The sequence below is a fragment of the Schistocerca serialis genome, unplaced genomic scaffold, assembly GCF_023864345.2.
Source record: "Schistocerca serialis cubense isolate TAMUIC-IGC-003099 unplaced genomic scaffold, iqSchSeri2.2 HiC_scaffold_1127, whole genome shotgun sequence".
NCBI lineage: Eukaryota > Metazoa > Arthropoda > Insecta > Orthoptera > Acrididae > Schistocerca > Schistocerca serialis.
In genome coordinates this window covers 22,726-37,795 of record NW_026047323.1, presented here as the reverse complement: position 1 = coordinate 37,795, position 15,070 = coordinate 22,726, and the positions used below count along the sequence as shown (strand labels likewise).

The following is a 15,070-nucleotide window of genomic DNA, read 5'->3' as shown; positions in this document are numbered from 1 at the left end:
TGCTGAAGCGAAAATTGCCGCCGTTCTATAGATTACAGAGTGCATTGTTTAATGGGAACCAGTTAAGAAGACCCATAGTACAATATCTTGTTGTGAAACAGTCTACTTTTCTCACTTGTGGCAGAGGAAACTGAAACCCTCTCACCTTGGGCTGGAAGAATTAAAGATCATGACTGGGATTACGTACATTGACTCGTGAAGTAATACAAACTTATTTCACTCTTCATTGTATTTGCTTCTGTACAAAATGTGCGTTCTATGCTATATTTCTATCTGTAGGTAAAAATTGGGCATTGAAAGAAAATTTGCGTGAACAGGCACGTGAAGATATGGTTCCGTTTGTACAGCATTTACACATAACAGCGTCATGGATAACAGATCTACGAGAATTTTGCTTGTGTGTGTAAGGTCAAACATATTTAAGCATAGAACTGAGGTCACAACATTTTCACCTTTTGAAGACGCTTGTGGTTACCATATGTCAATACCCATCTCGTGATCGGCACATATTTTTAAAATTGCCCGTCCCTTGTGGGGATCGAACCCACGACCTTTGGATTAGAAGTCCAACGCGCCTATCCTCTGCGCCAAAGGGACACTGTCCAAGCGACGGGCTCAGATGTCAGAGATTCTGCAAGACATGACCCGTGCTACAAGTCTCGCGTTACTTTTCTGAAGGCTTACTTTCATATTTCTCTGAAGCAATTAATCAAAGACTCATTATTTATGTAACAGACACGATACATCGCTCCGAAACGCTCTATTACCATGGCCCTACTGATTGAAACACCTGCGTATTGACAGAGTTGCTCTGTACAATCGTAGTAACACAGTCCTGCTATTACATTCGCTCACGTGCGCTGCTTACAGATAAGTGGGAATTACGTTCTTTAGAACAGCATCCACTCACAAAGTGGTAAACGACACACTGGAAACACTGTATGATTTAGTCACATTTTTTGACTTTGGTTGACTGCTGTGTCACAGCCGGTCCCCTCATATGTATACACTCCAACGGACGTGTGTGCCCTGTTAGCACATTTACAAGGAACGTTAGCTGCATCACCTCCCTGGCAATTTCATGCCGTCCTCGAAGCGTCAGCCATTGCTTGGTGACAGTGTGTTTCGATGAGACGTGGACAGATGATGCATCTCTCTCGCCGTCAGTTATAGGCGGGAATCATACTTAATGTAGTTTTCTGCAAGCGTCAGCGGAGCGTCAGACATCTCTGTCTGGTCTTCTCCCTTCATGTATCCAGCAAGCCCCCTCATGACAGTCTCCAGTAAAAGCCCCCTGTGCTGAAGCGAAAATTGCCGCCGTTTCTATAGATACAGAGTGCCATTGTTTAATGGGAACAGTTAAGGACCCATAGTACAATATCTTGTTGTGAAACAGTCTACTTTTCTCACTTGTGGCAGAGGAAACTGAAACGACCTCTCACCTTGGGCTGGAAGAATTAAAGATCATGACTGGGATTACGTACATTGACTCGTGAAGTAATACAAACTTATTTCACTCTTCATTGTATTTGCTTCTGTACAAAATGTGCGTTCTATTGCTATATTTCTATCTGTAGGTAAAAATTGGGCATTGAAAGAAAATTTGCGTGAACAGGCACGTGAAGATATGGTTCCGTTTGTACAGCATTTACACATAACAGCGTCATGGATAACAGATCTACGAGAATTTTGGCTTGTGTGTGTAAGGTCAACATATTAAGCATAGAACTGAGGTCACAACAATTTTCACCTTTTGAAGACGCTTGTGGTTACCCATATGTCAATACCCATCTCGTGATCGGCACATATTTTTAAAAATTGCCCGTCCCTTGTGGGGATCGAACCCACGACCTTTGGATTAGAAGTCCAACGCGCTATCCTCTGCGCCAAAGGGACACTGTCCAAGCGACGGGCTCAGATGTCAGAGATTCTGCAAGACATGACCCGTGCTACAAGTCTCGCGTTACTTTTCTGATAGGCTTACTTTCATATTTCTCTGAAGCAATTACATCAAAGACTCATTATTTATGTAACAGACACGATACATCGCTCCGAATCGCTCTATTTACCATGGCCCTACTGATTGAAACACCTGCGTATTGACAGAGTTGCTCTGTACAATCGTAGTAACACAGTCCTGCTATTACATTCGCTCACGTGCGCTGCTTACAGATAAGTGGGAATTACGTTCTTTAGAACAGCATCCACTCACAAAGTGGTAAACGACACACTGGAAACACTGTATGATTAGTCACATTTTTTGACTTTGGTTGACTGCTGTGTCACAGCCGGTCCCCATCATATGTATACACTCCAACGGACGTGTGTGCCCTGTTAGCACATTTACCAGGAACGTTAGCTGCATCACCTCCCTGGCAATTTCATGCCGTCCTCGAAGCGTCAGCCATTGCTTGGTGACAGTGTGTTTCGATGAGACGTGGACAGATGATGCATCTCTCTCGCCGTCAGTTATAGGCGGGAATCATACTTAATGTAGTTTTCTGCAAGCGTCAGCGGAGCGTCAGACATCTCTGTCTGGTCTTCTCCCTTCATGTATCCAGCAAGCCCCCTCCTGACAGTCTCCAGTAAAAGCCCCCTGTGCTGAAGCGAAAATTGCCGCCGTTTCTATAGATACAGAGTGCCATTGTTTAATGGGAACAGTTAAGGACCCATAGTACAATATCTTGTTGTGAACAGTCTACTTTTCCTCACTTGTGGCAGAGGAAACTGAAACCCTCTCACCTTGGGCTTGGAAGAATTAAAGATCATGACTGGGATTACGTACAATTGACTCGTGAAGTAATACAAACTTATTTCACTCTTCATTGTATTTGCTTCTGTACAAAATGTGCGTTCTATTGCTATATTTCTATCTGTAGGTAAAAATTGGGCATTGAAAGAAAATTTGCGTGAACATGCACGTGAAGATATGGTTCCGTTTGTACAGCATTTACACATAACAGCGTCATGGATAACAGATCTACGAGAATTTTGCTTGTGTGTGTAAGGTCAACATATTTAAGCATAGAACTGAGGTCACAACAATTTTCACCTTTTGAAGACGCTTGTGGTTACCCATATGTCAATACCCATCTCGTGATCGGCACATATTTTTAAAAATTGCCCGTCCCTTGTGGGGATCGAACCCACGACCTTTGGATTAGAAGTCCAACGCGCTATCCTCTGCGCCAAAGGGACACTGTCCAAGCGACGGGCTCAGATGTCAGAGATTCTGCAAGACATGACCCCGTGCTACAAGTCTCGCGTTACTTTTCTGATAGGCTTACTTTCATATTTCTCTGAAGCAATTACATCAAAGACTCATTTATTTATGTAACAGACACGATACATCGCTCCGAATCGCTCTATTTACCATGGCCCTACTGATTGAAACACCTGCGTATTGACAGAGTTGCTCTGTACAATCGTAGTAACACAGTCCTGCTATTACATTCGCTCACGTGCGCTGCTTACAGATAAGTGGGAATTACGTTCTTTAGAACAGCATCCACTCACAAAGTGGTAAACGACACACTGGGAAACACTGTATGATTAGTCACATTTTTTGACTTTGGTTGACTGCTGTGTCACAGCCTGTCCCCATTCATATGTATACACTCCAACGGACGTGTGTGCCCTGTTAGCACATTTACCAGGAACGTTAGCTGCATCACCTCCCTGGCAATTTCATGCCGTCCTCGAAGCGTCAGCCATTGCTTGGTGACAGTGTGTTTCGATGAGACGTGGACAGATGATGCATCTCTCTCGCCGTCAGTTATAGGCGGGAATCATACTTAATGTAGTTTTCTGCAAGCGTCAGCGGAGCGTCAGACATCTCTGTCTGGTCTTCTCCCTTCATGTATCCAGCAAGCCCCCTCCTGACAGTCTCCAGTAAAAGCCCCCTGTGCTGAAGCGAAAATTGCCGCCGTTTCTATAGATACAGAGTGCCATTGTTTAATGGGAACAGTTAAGGACCCATAGTACAATATCTTGTTGTGAAACAGTCTACTTTCTCACTTGTGGCAGAGGGAAACTGAAACCCTCTCACCTTGGGCTGGAAGAATTAAAGATCATGACTGGGATTACGTACATTGACTCGTGAAGTAATACAAACTTATTTCACTCTTCATTGTATTTGCTTCTGTACAAAATGTGCGTTCTATTGCTATATTTCTATCTGTAGGTAAAAATTGGGCATTGAAAGAAAATTTGCGTGAACAGGCACGTGAAGATATGGTTCCGTTTGTACAGCATTTACACATAACAGCGTCATGGATAACAGATCTACGAGAATTTTGCTTGTGTGTGTAAGGTCAACATATTTAAGCATAGAACTGAGGTCACAACAATTTTCACCTTTTGAAGACGCTTGTGGTTACCCATATGTCAATACCCATCTCGTGATCGGCACATATTTTTAAAAATTGCCCGTCCCTTGTGGGGATCGAACCCACGACCTTTGGATTAGAAGTCCAACGCGCTATCCTCTGCGCCAAAGGGACACTGTCCAAGCGACGGGCTCAGATGTCAGAGATTCTGCAAGACATGACCCGTGCTACAAGTCTCGCGTTACTTTTCTGATAGGCTTACTTTCATATTTCTCTGAAGCAATTACATCAAAGACTCATTATTTATGTAACAGACACGATACATCGCTCCGAATCGCTCTATTTACCATGGCCCTACTGATTGAAACACCTGCGTATTGACAGAGTTGCTCTGTACAATCGTAGTAACACAGTCCTGCTATTACATTCGCTCACGTGCGCTGCTTACAGATAAGTGGGAATTACGTTCTTTAGAACAGCATGCCACTCACAAAGTGGTAAACGACACACTGGAAACACTGTATGATTAGTCACATTTTTTTGACTTTGGTTGACTGCTGTGTCACAGCCGGTCCCCATCATATGTATACACTCCAACGGACGTTGTGTGCCCTGTTAGCACATTTACCAGGAACGTTAGCTGCATCACCTCCCTGGCAATTTCATGCCGTCCTCGAAGCGTCAGCCATTGCTTGGTGACAGTGTGTTTCGATGAGACGTGGACAGATGATGCATCTCTCTCGCCGTCAGTTATAGGCGGGAATCATACTTAATGTAGTTTTCTGCAAGCGTCAGCGGAGCGTCAGACATCTCTGTCTGGTCTTCTCCCTTCATGTAATCCAGCAAGCCCCCTCCTGACAGTCTCCAGTAAAAGCCCCCTGTGCTGAAGCGAAAATTGCCGCCGTTTCTATAGATACAGAGTGCCATTGTTTAATGGGAACAGTTAAGGACCCATAGTACAATATCTTGTTGTGAAACAGTCTACTTTTCTCACTTGTGGCAGAGGAAACTGAAACCCTCTCACCTTGGGCTGGAAGAATTAAAGATCATGACTGGGATTACGTACATTGACTCGTGAAGTAATACAAACTTATTTCACTCTTCATTGTATTTGCTTCTGTACAAAATGTGCGTTCTATTGCTATATTTCTATCTGTAGGTAAAAATTGGGCATTGAAAGAAAATTTGCGTGAACAGGCACGTGAAGATATGGTTCCGTTTGTACAGCATTTACACATAACAGCGTCATGGATAACAGATCTACGAGAATTTTGCTTGTGTGTGTAAGGTCAACATATTTAAGCATAGAACTGAGGTCACAACAATTTTCACCTTTTGAAGACGCTTGTGGTTACCCATATGTCAATACCCATCTCGTGATCGGCACATATTTTTAAAAATTGCCCGTCCCTTGTGGGGATCGAACCCACGACCTTTGGATTAGAAGTCCAACGCGCTATCCTCTGCGCCAAAGGGACACTGTCCAAGCGACGGGCTCAGATGTCAGAGATTCTGCAAGACATGACCCGTGCTACAAGTCTCGCGTTACTTTTCTGATAGGCTTACTTTCATATTTCTCTGAAGCAATTACATCAAAGACTCATTATTTATGTAACAGACACGATACATCGCTCCGAATCGCTCTATTTACCATGGCCCTACTGATTGAAACACCTGCGTATTGACAGAGTTGCTCTTATTGACAGAGTTGCTCTGTACAATCGTAGTAACACAGTCCTGCTATTACATTCGCTCACGTGCGCTGCTTACAGATAAGTGGGAATTACGTTCTTTAGAACAGCATCCACTCACAAAGTGGTAAACGACACACTGGAAACACTGTATGATTAGTCACATTTTTTGACTTTGGTTGACTGCTGTGTCACAGCCGGTCCCCATCATATGTATACACTCCAACGGACGTGTGTGCCCTGTTAGCACATTTACCAGGAACGTTAGCTGCATCACCTCCCTGGCAATTTCATGCCGTCCTCGAAGCGTCAGCCATTGCTTGGTGACAGTGTGTTTCGATGAGACGTGGACAGATGATGCATCTCTCTCGCCGTCAGTTATAGGCGGGAATCATACTTAATGTAGTTTTCTGCAAGCGTCAGCGGAGCGTCAGACATCTCTGTCTGGTCTTCTCCCTTCATGTATCCAGCAAGCCCCCTCCTGACAGTCTCCAGTAAAAGCCCCCTGTGCTGAAGCGAAAATTGCCGCCGTTTCTATAGATACAGAGTGCCATTGTTTAATGGGAACAGTTAAGGACCCATAGTACAATATCTTGTTGTGAAACAGTCTACTTTTCTCACTTGTGGCAGAGGAAACTGAAACCCTCTCACCTTGGGCTGGAAGAATTAAAGATCATGACTGGGATTACGTACATTGACTCGTGAAGTAATACAAACTTATTTCACTCTTCATTGTATTTGCTTCTGTACAAAATGTGCGTTCTATTGCTATATTTCTATCTGTAGGTAAAAATTGGGCATTGAAAGAAAATTTGCGTGAACAGGCACGTGAAGATATGGTTCCGTTTGTACAGCATTTACACATAACAGCGTCATGGATAACAGATCTACGAGAATTTTGCTTGTGTGTGTAAGGTCAACATATTTAAGCATAGAACTGAGGTCACAACAATTTTCACCTTTTGAAGACGCTTGTGGTTACCCATATGTCAATACCCATCTCGTGATCGGCACATATTTTTAAAAATTGCCCGTCCCTTGTGGGGATCGAACCCACGACCTTTGGATTAGAAGTCCAACGCGCTATCCTCTGCGCCAAAGGGACACTGTCCAAGCGACGGGCTCAGATGTCAGAGATTCTGCAAGACATGACCCGTGCTACAAGTCTCGCGTTACTTTTCTGATAGGCTTACTTTCATATTTCTCTGAAGCAATTACATCAAAGACTCATTATTTATGTAACAGACACGATACATCGCTCCGAATCGCTCTATTTACCATGGCCCTACTGATTGAAACACCTGCGTATTGACAGAGTTGCTCTGTACAATCGTAGTAACACAGTCCTGCTATTACATTCGCTCACGTGCGCTGCTTACAGATAAGTGGGAATTACGTTCTTTAGAACAGCATCCACTCACAAAGTGGTAAACGACACACTGGAAACACTGTATGATTAGTCACATTTTTTGACTTTGGTTGACTGCTGTGTCACAGCCGGTCCCCATCATATGTATACACTCCAACGGACGTGTGTGCCCTGTTAGCACATTTACCAGGAACGTTAGCTGCATCACCTCCCTGGCAATTTCATGCCGTCCTCGAAGCGTCAGCCATTGCTTGGTGACAGTGTGTTTCGATGAGACGTGGACAGATGATGCATCTCTCTCGCCGTCAGTTATAGGCGGGAATCATACTTAATGTAGTTTTCTGCAAGCGTCAGCGGAGCGTCAGACATCTCTGTCTGGTCTTCTCCCTTCATGTATCCAGCAAGCCCCCTCCTGACAGTCTCCAGTAAAAGCCCCCTGTGCTGAAGCGAAAATTGCCGCCGTTTCTATAGATACAGAGTGCCATTGTTTAATGGGAACAGTTAAGGACCCATAGTACAATATCTTGTTGTGAAACAGTCTACTTTTCTCACTTGTGGCAGAGGAAACTGAAACCCTCTCACCTTGGGCTGGAAGAATTAAAGATCATGACTGGGATTACGTACATTGACTCGTGAAGTAATACAAACTTATTTCACTCTTCATTGTATTTGCTTCTGTACAAAATGTGCGTTCTATTGCTATATTTCTATCTGTAGGTAAAAATTGGGCATTGAAAGAAAATTTGCGTGAACAGGCACGTGAAGATATGGTTCCGTTTGTACAGCATTTACACATAACAGCGTCATGGATAACAGATCTACGAGAATTTTGCTTGTGTGTGTAAGGTCAACATATTTAAGCATAGAACTGAGGTCACAACAATTTTCACCTTTTGAAGACGCTTGTGGTTACCCATATGTCAATACCCATCTCGTGATCGGCACATATTTTTAAAAATTGCCCGTCCCTTGTGGGGATCGAACCCACGACCTTTGGATTAGAAGTCCAACGCGCTATCCTCTGCGCCAAAGGGACACTGTCCAAGCGACGGGCTCAGATGTCAGAGATTCTGCAAGACATGACCCGTGCTACAAGTCTCGCGTTACTTTTCTGATAGGCTTACTTTCATATTTCTCTGAAGCAATTACATCAAAGACTCATTATTTATGTAACAGACACGATACATCGCTCCGAATCGCTCTATTTACCATGGCCCTACTGATTGAAACACCTGCGTATTGACAGAGTTGCTCTGTACAATCGTAGTAACACAGTCCTGCTATTACATTCGCTCACGTGCGCTGCTTACAGATAAGTGGGAATTACGTTCTTTAGAACAGCATCCACTCACAAAGTGGTAAACGACACACTGGAAACACTGTATGATTAGTCACATTTTTTGACTTTGGTTGACTGCTGTGTCACAGCCGGTCCCCATCATATGTATACACTCCAACGGACGTGTGTGCCCTGTTAGCACATTTACCAGGAACGTTAGCTGCATCACCTCCCTGGCAATTTCATGCCGTCCTCGAAGCGTCAGCCATTGCTTGGTGACAGTGTGTTTCGATGAGACGTGGACAGATGATGCATCTCTCTCGCCGTCAGTTATAGGCGGGAATCATACTTAATGTAGTTTTCTGCAAGCGTCAGCGGAGCGTCAGACATCTCTGTCTGGTCTTCTCCCTTCATGTATCCAGCAAGCCCCCTCCTGACAGTCTCCAGTAAAAGCCCCCTGTGCTGAAGCGAAAATTGCCGCCGTTTCTATAGATACAGAGTGCCATTGTTTAATGGGAACAGTTAAGGACCCATAGTACAATATCTTGTTGTGAAACAGTCTACTTTTCTCACTTGTGGCAGAGGAAACTGAAACCCTCTCACCTTGGGCTGGAAGAATTAAAGATCATGACTGGGATTACGTACATTGACTCGTGAAGTAATACAAACTTATTTCACTCTTCATTGTATTTGCTTCTGTACAAAATGTGCGTTCTATTGCTATATTTCTATCTGTAGGTAAAAATTGGGCATTGAAAGAAAATTTGCGTGAACAGGCACGTGAAGATATGGTTCCGTTTGTACAGCATTTACACATAACAGCGTCATGGATAACAGATCTACGAGAATTTTGCTTGTGTGTGTAAGGTCAACATATTTAAGCATAGAACTGAGGTCACAACAATTTTCACCTTTTGAAGACGCTTGTGGTTACCCATATGTCAATACCCATCTCGTGATCGGCACATATTTTTAAAAATTGCCCGTCCCTTGTGGGGATCGAACCCACGACCTTTGGATTAGAAGTCCAACGCGCTATCCTCTGCGCCAAAGGGACACTGTCCAAGCGACGGGCTCAGATGTCAGAGATTCTGCAAGACATGACCCGTGCTACAAGTCTCGCGTTACTTTTCTGATAGGCTTACTTTCATATTTCTCTGAAGCAATTACATCAAAGACTCATTATTTATGTAACAGACACGATACATCGCTCCGAATCGCTCTATTTACCATGGCCCTACTGATTGAAACACCTGCGTATTGACAGAGTTGCTCTGTACAATCGTAGTAACACAGTCCTGCTATTACATTCGCTCACGTGCGCTGCTTACAGATAAGTGGGAATTACGTTCTTTAGAACAGCATCCACTCACAAAGTGGTAAACGACACACTGGAAACACTGTATGATTAGTCACATTTTTTGACTTTGGTTGACTGCTGTGTCACAGCCGGTCCCCATCATATGTATACACTCCAACGGACGTGTGTGCCCTGTTAGCACATTTACCAGGAACGTTAGCTGCATCACCTCCCTGGCAATTTCATGCCGTCCTCGAAGCGTCAGCCATTGCTTGGTGACAGTGTGTTTCGATGAGACGTGGACAGATGATGCATCTCTCTCGCCGTCAGTTATAGGCGGGAATCATACTTAATGTAGTTTTCTGCAAGCGTCAGCGGAGCGTCAGACATCTCTGTCTGGTCTTCTCCCTTCATGTATCCAGCAAGCCCCCTCCTGACAGTCTCCAGTAAAAGCCCCCTGTGCTGAAGCGAAAATTGCCGCCGTTTCTATAGATACAGAGTGCCATTGTTTAATGGGAACAGTTAAGGACCCATAGTACAATATCTTGTTGTGAAACAGTCTACTTTTCTCACTTGTGGCAGAGGAAACTGAAACCCTCTCACCTTGGGCTGGAAGAATTAAAGATCATGACTGGGATTACGTACATTGACTCGTGAAGTAATACAAACTTATTTCACTCTTCATTGTATTTGCTTCTGTACAAAATGTGCGTTCTATTGCTATATTTCTATCTGTAGGTAAAAATTGGGCATTGAAAGAAAATTTGCGTGAACAGGCACGTGAAGATATGGTTCCGTTTGTACAGCATTTACACATAACAGCGTCATGGATAACAGATCTACGAGAATTTTGCTTGTGTGTGTAAGGTCAACATATTTAAGCATAGAACTGAGGTCACAACAATTTTCACCTTTTGAAGACGCTTGTGGTTACCCATATGTCAATACCCATCTCGTGATCGGCACATATTTTTAAAAATTGCCCGTCCCTTGTGGGGATCGAACCCACGACCTTTGGATTAGAAGTCCAACGCGCTATCCTCTGCGCCAAAGGGACACTGTCCAAGCGACGGGCTCAGATGTCAGAGATTCTGCAAGACATGACCCGTGCTACAAGTCTCGCGTTACTTTTCTGATAGGCTTACTTTCATATTTCTCTGAAGCAATTACATCAAAGACTCATTATTTATGTAACAGACACGATACATCGCTCCGAATCGCTCTATTTACCATGGCCCTACTGATTGAAACACCTGCGTATTGACAGAGTTGCTCTGTACAATCGTAGTAACACAGTCCTGCTATTACATTCGCTCACGTGCGCTGCTTACAGATAAGTGGGAATTACGTTCTTTAGAACAGCATCCACTCACAAAGTGGTAAACGACACACTGGAAACACTGTATGATTAGTCACATTTTTTGACTTTGGTTGACTGCTGTGTCACAGCCGGTCCCCATCATATGTATACACTCCAACGGACGTGTGTGCCCTGTTAGCACATTTACCAGGAACGTTAGCTGCATCACCTCCCTGGCAATTTCATGCCGTCCTCGAAGCGTCAGCCATTGCTTGGTGACAGTGTGTTTCGATGAGACGTGGACAGATGATGCATCTCTCTCGCCGTCAGTTATAGGCGGGAATCATACTTAATGTAGTTTTCTGCAAGCGTCAGCGGAGCGTCAGACATCTCTGTCTGGTCTTCTCCCTTCATGTATCCAGCAAGCCCCCTCCTGACAGTCTCCAGTAAAAGCCCCCTGTGCTGAAGCGAAAATTGCCGCCGTTTCTATAGATACAGAGTGCCATTGTTTAATGGGAACAGTTAAGGACCCATAGTACAATATCTTGTTGTGAAACAGTCTACTTTTCTCACTTGTGGCAGAGGAAACTGAAACCCTCTCACCTTGGGCTGGAAGAATTAAAGATCATGACTGGGATTACGTACATTGACTCGTGAAGTAATACAAACTTATTTCACTCTTCATTGTATTTGCTTCTGTACAAAATGTGCGTTCTATTGCTATATTTCTATCTGTAGGTAAAAATTGGGCATTGAAAGAAAATTTGCGTGAACAGGCACGTGAAGATATGGTTCCGTTTGTACAGCATTTACACATAACAGCGTCATGGATAACAGATCTACGAGAATTTTGCTTGTGTGTGTAAGGTCAACATATTTAAGCATAGAACTGAGGTCACAACAATTTTCACCTTTTGAAGACGCTTGTGGTTACCCATATGTCAATACCCATCTCGTGATCGGCACATATTTTTAAAAATTGCCCGTCCCTTGTGGGGATCGAACCCACGACCTTTGGATTAGAAGTCCAACGCGCTATCCTCTGCGCCAAAGGGACACTGTCCAAGCGACGGGCTCAGATGTCAGAGATTCTGCAAGACATGACCCGTGCTACAAGTCTCGCGTTACTTTTCTGATAGGCTTACTTTCATATTTCTCTGAAGCAATTACATCAAAGACTCATTATTTATGTAACAGACACGATACATCGCTCCGAATCGCTCTATTTACCATGGCCCTACTGATTGAAACACCTGCGTATTGACAGAGTTGCTCTGTACAATCGTAGTAACACAGTCCTGCTATTACATTCGCTCACGTGCGCTGCTTACAGATAAGTGGGAATTACGTTCTTTAGAACAGCATCCACTCACAAAGTGGTAAACGACACACTGGAAACACTGTATGATTAGTCACATTTTTTGACTTTGGTTGACTGCTGTGTCACAGCCGGTCCCCATCATATGTATACACTCCAACGGACGTGTGTGCCCTGTTAGCACATTTACCAGGAACGTTAGCTGCATCACCTCCCTGGCAATTTCATGCCGTCCTCGAAGCGTCAGCCATTGCTTGGTGACAGTGTGTTTCGATGAGACGTGGACAGATGATGCATCTCTCTCGCCGTCAGTTATAGGCGGGAATCATACTTAATGTAGTTTTCTGCAAGCGTCAGCGGAGCGTCAGACATCTCTGTCTGGTCTTCTCCCTTCATGTATCCAGCAAGCCCCCTCCTGACAGTCTCCAGTAAAAGCCCCCTGTGCTGAAGCGAAAATTGCCGCCGTTTCTATAGATACAGAGTGCCATTGTTTAATGGGAACAGTTAAGGACCCATAGTACAATATCTTGTTGTGAAACAGTCTACTTTTCTCACTTGTGGCAGAGGAAACTGAAACCCTCTCACCTTGGGCTGGAAGAATTAAAGATCATGACTGGGATTACGTACATTGACTCGTGAAGTAATACAAACTTATTTCACTCTTCATTGTATTTGCTTCTGTACAAAATGTGCGTTCTATTGCTATATTTCTATCTGTAGGTAAAAATTGGGCATTGAAAGAAAATTTGCGTGAACAGGCACGTGAAGATATGGTTCCGTTTGTACAGCATTTACACATAACAGCGTCATGGATAACAGATCTACGAGAATTTTGCTTGTGTGTGTAAGGTCAACATATTTAAGCATAGAACTGAGGTCACAACAATTTTCACCTTTTGAAGACGCTTGTGGTTACCCATATGTCAATACCCATCTCGTGATCGGCACATATTTTTAAAAATTGCCCGTCCCTTGTGGGGATCGAACCCACGACCTTTGGATTAGAAGTCCAACGCGCTATCCTCTGCGCCAAAGGGACACTGTCCAAGCGACGGGCTCAGATGTCAGAGATTCTGCAAGACATGACCCGTGCTACAAGTCTCGCGTTACTTTTCTGATAGGCTTACTTTCATATTTCTCTGAAGCAATTACATCAAAGACTCATTATTTATGTAACAGACACGATACATCGCTCCGAATCGCTCTATTTACCATGGCCCTACTGATTGAAACACCTGCGTATTGACAGAGTTGCTCTGTACAATCGTAGTAACACAGTCCTGCTATTACATTCGCTCACGTGCGCTGCTTACAGATAAGTGGGAATTACGTTCTTTAGAACAGCATCCACTCACAAAGTGGTAAACGACACACTGGAAACACTGTATGATTAGTCACATTTTTTGACTTTGGTTGACTGCTGTGTCACAGCCGGTCCCCATCATATGTATACACTCCAACGGACGTGTGTGCCCTGTTAGCACATTTACCAGGAACGTTAGCTGCATCACCTCCCTGGCAATTTCATGCCGTCCTCGAAGCGTCAGCCATTGCTTGGTGACAGTGTGTTTCGATGAGACGTGGACAGATGATGCATCTCTCTCGCCGTCAGTTATAGGCGGGAATCATACTTAATGTAGTTTTCTGCAAGCGTCAGCGGAGCGTCAGACATCTCTGTCTGGTCTTCTCCCTTCATGTATCCAGCAAGCCCCCTCCTGACAGTCTCCAGTAAAAGCCCCCTGTGCTGAAGCGAAAATTGCCGCCGTTTCTATAGATACAGAGTGCCATTGTTTAATGGGAACAGTTAAGGACCCATAGTACAATATCTTGTTGTGAAACAGTCTACTTTTCTCACTTGTGGCAGAGGAAACTGAAACCCTCTCACCTTGGGCTGGAAGAATTAAAGATCATGACTGGGATTACGTACATTGACTCGTGAAGTAATACAAACTTATTTCACTCTTCATTGTATTTGCTTCTGTACAAAATGTGCGTTCTATTGCTATATTTCTATCTGTAGGTAAAAATTGGGCATTGAAAGAAAATTTGCGTGAACAGGCACGTGAAGATATGGTTCCGTTTGTACAGCATTTACACATAACAGCGTCATGGATAACAGATCTACGAGAATTTTGCTTGTGTGTGTAAGGTCAACATATTTAAGCATAGAACTGAGGTCACAACAATTTTCACCTTTTGAAGACGCTTGTGATTACCCATATGTCAATACCCATCTCGTGATCGGCACATATTTTTAAAAATTGCCCGTCCCTTGTGGGGATCGAACCCACGACCTTTGGATTAGAAGTCCAACGCGCTATCCTCTGCGCCAAAGGGACACTGTCCAAGCGACGGGCTCAGATGTCAGAGATTCTGCAAGACATGACCCGTGCTACAAGTCTCGCGTTACTTTTCTGATAGGCTTACTTTCATATTTCTCTGAAGCAATTACATCAAAGACTCATTATTTATGTAACAGACACGA

General features: G+C 43.9%; 12 non-coding genes across 12 annotated transcripts; all 12 read right to left on the bottom strand.

Annotated features, from left to right (window-relative positions):
- Positions 1-523: 523 nt before the first annotated feature.
- Trnar-ucu (transfer RNA arginine (anticodon UCU)) lies at positions 524-597 on the bottom strand. Its single transcript has one exon. It is a non-coding gene; the product is annotated as a tRNA-Arg (tRNA).
- Positions 598-1,823: 1,226 nt separating this feature from the next.
- Positions 1,824-1,896, bottom strand: Trnar-ucu (transfer RNA arginine (anticodon UCU)). Its single transcript has one exon. It is a non-coding gene; the product is annotated as a tRNA-Arg (tRNA).
- Positions 1,897-3,125: 1,229 nt separating this feature from the next.
- On the bottom strand, positions 3,126-3,198 carry Trnar-ucu (transfer RNA arginine (anticodon UCU)). The gene has a single exon. It is a non-coding gene; the product is annotated as a tRNA-Arg (tRNA).
- Positions 3,199-4,429: 1,231 nt separating this feature from the next.
- Trnar-ucu (transfer RNA arginine (anticodon UCU)) lies at positions 4,430-4,502 on the bottom strand. The gene has a single exon. It is a non-coding gene; the product is annotated as a tRNA-Arg (tRNA).
- Positions 4,503-5,733: 1,231 nt separating this feature from the next.
- On the bottom strand, positions 5,734-5,806 carry Trnar-ucu (transfer RNA arginine (anticodon UCU)). Its single transcript has one exon. It is a non-coding gene; the product is annotated as a tRNA-Arg (tRNA).
- A 1,245-nt stretch (positions 5,807-7,051) lies between these two features.
- On the bottom strand, positions 7,052-7,124 carry Trnar-ucu (transfer RNA arginine (anticodon UCU)). Its single transcript has one exon. It is a non-coding gene; the product is annotated as a tRNA-Arg (tRNA).
- Positions 7,125-8,351: 1,227 nt separating this feature from the next.
- On the bottom strand, positions 8,352-8,424 carry Trnar-ucu (transfer RNA arginine (anticodon UCU)). Its single transcript has one exon. It is a non-coding gene; the product is annotated as a tRNA-Arg (tRNA).
- Positions 8,425-9,651: 1,227 nt separating this feature from the next.
- Positions 9,652-9,724, bottom strand: Trnar-ucu (transfer RNA arginine (anticodon UCU)). Its single transcript has one exon. It is a non-coding gene; the product is annotated as a tRNA-Arg (tRNA).
- Positions 9,725-10,951: 1,227 nt separating this feature from the next.
- Trnar-ucu (transfer RNA arginine (anticodon UCU)) lies at positions 10,952-11,024 on the bottom strand. The gene has a single exon. It is a non-coding gene; the product is annotated as a tRNA-Arg (tRNA).
- A 1,227-nt stretch (positions 11,025-12,251) lies between these two features.
- Trnar-ucu (transfer RNA arginine (anticodon UCU)) lies at positions 12,252-12,324 on the bottom strand. Its single transcript has one exon. It is a non-coding gene; the product is annotated as a tRNA-Arg (tRNA).
- A 1,227-nt stretch (positions 12,325-13,551) lies between these two features.
- Positions 13,552-13,624, bottom strand: Trnar-ucu (transfer RNA arginine (anticodon UCU)). The gene has a single exon. It is a non-coding gene; the product is annotated as a tRNA-Arg (tRNA).
- A 1,227-nt stretch (positions 13,625-14,851) lies between these two features.
- Trnar-ucu (transfer RNA arginine (anticodon UCU)) lies at positions 14,852-14,924 on the bottom strand. The gene has a single exon. It is a non-coding gene; the product is annotated as a tRNA-Arg (tRNA).
- Between the last annotated feature and the right edge of the window lie 146 nt (positions 14,925-15,070).